Below are 6,000 nucleotides of genomic sequence, written 5' to 3' on the forward strand. Positions count from 1 at the left end.
CGGTGATCCTCACCGGGAAGGCTTGTACGGCGGCCGCTGGGGACCATTCAGCACAGGCTATTTTTATTTCTCCCCAGTCGGTAAACTGGGCTGGTTCGTATTGTGGCTGCTTTTCGGTGCGGCTTAAAGCTTTACTTGGTTTTGTTTTGAATTGCATTGGCTCTATTCTCTTCGTCTCAGAGTCCCAGCCGGCTCCCGGCAGCTCTTCCGAGCTGCCGGAGCTGCTGCCGGACTCCGAGTCAGAAGTCGAGTGCCAGCGCACTCCCGGGGCTCGGTGCCGTTTTGCACGGCTCCGACCCCGCTCCTCCCCCCGGGGGTGGCGCCGCTGCCGCCCCCCGGGCTCGCCCTGCCTCCTGCAGGGGTGGGTTTCTCCCTTATATGGTGGCAGCGTCAGGCGCGGCTGCCGATCGGCTCCGAGCCCTCTGCCACTCTCCTCCTCTTTCTCCCGCACACGCGCATTAGCGAAACTCCGCGCCTCTGGGCTCTTCACGCCGAGACTGCCCGCGCCCCGCCCCTCCCCTTGGCTGCCGGCGCCATTTTCAAAGGCGTATGGAGGCGGCGTGGGCAGCATCCCCTCCCGAGCCGCGGCTCCCGCGGCTCTGGCTTCCCCCGCTAGTCCCTGCCAAAAGAACTCTGCGCGCTGCTGCACCTCCGGTACCGGGTCACCGACCGGCGGTGGCGGGGCGGATGGGGAAGCCGCGGATTTTTGGGAGGTTTCCGTGGGGGGTCCCGGGCCCCGGCCCGGGGAGGGGGGTGACGCGCCGGGCCCCCCCGGATCCCTGCTCCCGGGCGGATCGCCCTCAGGGGCGGTTTGCGTTGCCGCTCCTACCCCTAGCTTGGGTGTAACCAATAAACACGTACGTGCTGCTCTCCATGTCTCTTGCTCTTCTATTGCTCTGCGCAGGGCTTTCTCTACTTTTCCCCACGCCTTAAGGCATTTGCCGCTGCCTGAGGATTTCGTGTCCTCGGCCAGCGCGGCTGTGCATTTTTCCCATATCTCCGGATGCAAAACATCCACAGGGCGTTCAATTGCCCCAAGCTCAAGCAGCCTTGCTATAGCAAGATAAAAGTCTTTGAGCTTACACTCAATTCCCCATTGCTTATGAACCTCACTTACGACCCTGGCGATGGCATCCATGATGATCGCGGGTCCTGGGACGTCTCCCTTGCCGAGAACACGGTTCCACCGGTCCGGCCGCTGCTCTTGTCCAGGCGACACCCGCAACCCGAGCGAATTATTCCCGGGCTTCGGCACCAGTTATGTTGCCTTCAGGGGAAGGCAAGGCGACCTGGTTTCAAGGAACAGCACGGCAGCCCAGTCTCCCCTGGGCCACTCGGGCCAACGACACACGCAGGCACCAGTGTGGTGGACGGTCGAAAGCGTTTATTATCTTATCTCATGGGTTTAAATAGTCTTGGGGGACTCTGCTACGTCAGGGGGGGTTGGTAGGGTCTCTAGGGTTAGTCAGGAGTGGAAAACTACTGGGTTAGGTGTGGTTACATTCTTTGGGGTAATGGATAACATGTTGCAGGGTGAGAGGGGGAAGGGGTCTTTCTTTCCGTCACATCCCGAAATCTTCCGTTTGCCTGTCCCTATCTACTACATCAGGCCCATGGTGCAATTTGAGCTCCCTATCAGCTGGAGCCAAATGCCTTCTTGCAGAGGCTGGGGAGAAGCTGCAGCCAGCCCAGGCTGGGAAACAGCCCTGCAGGCCGGGAGAGCAGCAGCGGGGCAGCAAGGCTGCAATGGATCCCTTCCCACAGTCCCAGGCAGGGCCTGTCCAGATGTGCAGGGAAAGATCCTGGCTGCTGAGTCCCAGGGGAAGGGGGAGGGAAATGCACCCACCATGCTGTCTCTCCAGATCACTCAGGATTTCTTCCAGATGTTTGGATTCCTGCTGGGATTTACTACTTCCTCTGTGTTTGTTCTTTCCTCTCAGGGGACCTCAAGAGAAATATTTCCATTTCCCAGGAATGGATCCCAGAAAACCCATGCTCAGCCTGTGGAGTCAGCGGGGACACACTACTCACCCCTGTGATGGGAGATGGGCTTGCGAGCAACATCCACCAAAGGACCTGGGAAAGTCTTCTCTGCAGCCACACCTGAAACTCAACAGCCACAGGAACTTCTGTCATCTCTGCAGATCTGAGTGGGCAGCACTGAGCCCCAGGAGTGGTGGGGGGGTGGCCCAGGCCCAGAGCACACACTTGCATGGTTCTGTCCTGGCACCTGCAGCGATGCCCCCCTGGCCAAGCTTTGGGCTCTGAGCTGGCAGCTCTCGCAGGGGGAAAGGCCTTGACTTACCCTCAGCATCTCCCAGAGGCTCAGTAATGGCTATGGGTTGGGAATCCAGATCCTCTTCATCCTCACGTTCAGCTGCAAAGAAAGGCAGGACAGAACAGCTCCGGTGACACTGCTGAAGATTCTCCTGCAGGCCGCAGTGGCAGTGAGAGTCCCTGGGTGATTGGTGCCTTCCAAGGCATTCCCTCAGCTCTGCCTTCCACTCAGGAGCAGGGGCAGGGGGACCACGAGCCCGCGGTGGCCCCGCACTGGGATGGAAGGAGCCCCTTGTGGGAGAGTTGGGGCAGAAAGGACTCCCTGGAGCTGCCAGCAGCTCTAAACCCAGCCCCAGCCGAGGCCAGGGCTTGGCAGCAGCAGCAGGAGCAGCTCAGGCTCCCTGGGGCCAGCAAAGGAGCTGTGAAAGGCTCAGCCCTGGGGCACAGCCCTGGGCCCGGCTCCTTCCCTCTCTGCTCTTCTCTGGGGCTGCATAGAGCACATGGAAGGACACACTGGCATTGTACATGGGTGGAAGATGGACACCTCAATGCTCCTTCCTCCCACTGACAGCGATCCTCCTGTGGGATTGCTGTTGGGCAAAGGAGTAGGAATTTGGGGGACAGGATTTCCAGAATCCATCAAACTTCAAAGGATCTTAAAGGAAATCTCACATAAATATTTGTCTGGACAATTATTTCTCTGTTAGGAAAGGGTTGCTGATAACCTACCTTCACCAGACTCCAAGATCCTTAAACCGTGGTTTACCAGTCTTTCCAAACGCTGCAAGTCACGGTCCCAATCTAGAAAGGAGCACAGATGGGAAATGTTCCACGGTGTGCTGGGATCCCCCCCTTCTATAGGGAGGTGAGCACTTCAAGGGGCTCAGGTAATGCTGTGAGCCCGCACTGCCAAGCAGCAAAGAGGGCAGCTCAAAGCTCAGCAGGGCTCAGGCCCAGAGGCACAGCAATTACCTCCTGTGACTGTGCCTGGCAGCGCCTCCCTTCCTGCAGCAGAGGCTGCCAGTGAGCCACTGCTTCCTCTGGGAAGCTCAGCCTTCAGCACAGCCTCTCCTTCCATCTCTGGGGAAAGGAAAAGGGACAGCTGGATCAGGTGGGGCTGTTCCCCAGTAGGAAGGGGGCATCTTCAGGAGGCAAAGCTTGTCTAAGTCATGGATGAGATTCAGGATAAAGACCAGGATATTGGGGCTGCTCCAGGGCCCACCCTCCTCCAAACATCTGCCCCTCCAGATGTGTTCAGTGACTGGGAAATTGCATGGGATGTCAGGGTATGCATGGACAATGGTGCAGTTTGGGCTCCCTATCAGCTGGTGCCAAATGCCTTCCTGCAGAGGAAGGGGAGAAGCTGCAGCCAGCCCAGGCTGGGAAACAGCCCTGCAGGCCGTGAGAGCAGCAGTGGGGCAGCGAGGCTGCAATGGATCCCTTCCCACTGAGCCAAGCACAGCCTGTCCAGATGTGCAGGGAAAGATCCTGGCTGCTGAGTCCCAGGGGAAGGGGGAGGGAAATGCACCCACCACGGCGTCTCTCCAGATCACTCAGCTTCTGCTCTATGTATTTGTATGCCTCTAGAGCCTTATTGTTTCCTGTAGGTTTGTTCTTCCCTCTCGGAGGACCTTAAGAGGAATATTTGCATTTCAGACAGATGGATCCCACAAAACCATGGCTCAGCCTGTGGTGTCATCAGGGACACACAACTCACCCCTGCGATGGGAGCCGGATTTGTGTTCAGCAACCAGGAAAGGAGCCTGAAAGGTCCTCCCTGCAGCCACTCCTGCAACTCAATAGCCACAGAACCTTCTGTCAGCTGGTTCCTGACAGGTTGTCAGTGATTATTCTTTTAGGAACATTACCAGTATACCTGCACGAGCCTTAAGAGGCAGGAAATCTTCATGGAGCCAAGGTGCTGGAGAAGCCTTCCTAGCATGCTCATCTAGAAGGGAGCACAGATGAGAACCAGTTCCTGGTGTGCTGGGATCCCCCTCTGCCTGTCTAAACTGGGCACTGCAAGTGGCTCGGGGCAAGGCCATGGGATCCAGATGTGAAAGGACAAGGCCAAAGCTGCAAAGGGGCCTGGGGAGCTCTGGGCTTCCTCTTGGCCAGTCTCCCCACTTTTGGTAGGCCCTGGGCCACATCCCTGGGAGGGCAGCTGGAGCAGCCCAGGGCCCAGGGGGGATCTCTCCCTCCCACAGAGGGAACCCTCCCTAAAGCCCAAGGGAAAACCATCCCCAGCGCTTCCCGGGGAGCAGGGAGCGCTGTCCTGGGAAAGGGCAGCCAGGCTGCCGGCTCACCTGCTCCCCGCGCTTGCAGCGGAGCAGCCTGGGCAGCCCTGGCAGGCAGGGCCACGGCCAGGAGGAGCAGGAGGAGGAGGCGCAGAGCAAGGGCCATGGTGCCTTGCCCTGTGCCAGTCCCGCCGCTCTCGCTGCCACCACTGTCCTGAGGCCGCTGTCCCAATGTCAGCACCACTGCTGCCACCGCCGCTGCTGCCGCAGCAGTTGTGCTCAAGGACTGCCTGCTGGGGCCTTGTGGTGCTCTGCAACCACGGGGCTCTGGGACCTCTGTGACCTCAGAGCCTGCTGTGAGCTCAGCCTGCTGTGACCCCAGAGCCTGCTGTGACCTCATGGCCAGGCTGGAGTTGCCTGCAGAGTGGGTTCTGCCTTCTCTGGGAGTGAGCTCATCCTGCCCAGCAGCTCTGCCCAAGGGCTGTGACAGAGTCACAGCTTGGGGCATGAAGGGATGGAGAGCAGCCCGGCCAAGAAGGACTTGGGCTGCTGCTAGAGGAGAGGCTGGACATGAGGCAGACATGTGTATTCAAAGGAAAATGCCCAGCAGGTTGAAGGAGGTGATTGCACCGCTCTGCTCTGGTGAGACTCCACCTGGAGTACTGTAGAAGATGTTTTATATTGCTGGCCAGGGGTTTATGTACAAATGAGGAATGGAACAGGACTGCTGAGGAACACGTCTCGAGCTGTTTCTTTGCTAGCATCAGTCTCATTACATGGTTGTGACAATGGGTAGATGCCAGCAGCTCACATCCCCGGCAGCAGACAAAGAACTTAATTTTACAATGTACTTTAAAAGATTTTGACCAGTCATACAAAGCAAAAGCATGCTGACAATTGATTTATCCAACCACTATAAGCACATGTACTATTGTTTAAAAAAATGCTTGCTTCTTTCCAATACAATACCTACTTGTATTTTAAGCCTTAAAACCCAATGCCCAGAGCTCCATTAGTAAGCTTAGAACTTCCTAATATCTTGCTAGATATACTATTCTGTAGCTTCGGGAGTTCTTCTAGCCACATGTTAATACACAGACCATTGTTCTATTTGTCCTAACTTTTCTACTCCTTACATAATTTTTCTGCTGACAAATCTTACTGCTTAGCTTTAGTTGCAGTTTTGCTGTCTCTGAGGCCTGCCTTTTGCAGCTTTCCCAAAACCCTCTAATTTAAAAGATTCATGCAATTTACAGCAACTTTGGTGAGCCAGAGAGAAGTTTCATAAGAGGATCCATGTTTACCCCAAAAGAATTTTCTACCAAGGGTGTTGACATACAAACCAAGAAAGAAGGATGAATAAGGAAGACCAGCAACTGCCTATTCCAATAAGTACTTTGCTTGTCTCTTGTGACCAATGAGTAAAGTGTAAACTTACATGCTTTGTAAGAATGTAGAAAAATCATTCATGCTAGACTAAAAACAG

This window comes from Lonchura striata, chromosome 32, assembly GCF_050655825.1.
Source record: "Lonchura striata isolate lonStrDom1 chromosome 32, ASM5065582v1, whole genome shotgun sequence".
NCBI lineage: Eukaryota > Metazoa > Chordata > Aves > Passeriformes > Estrildidae > Lonchura > Lonchura striata.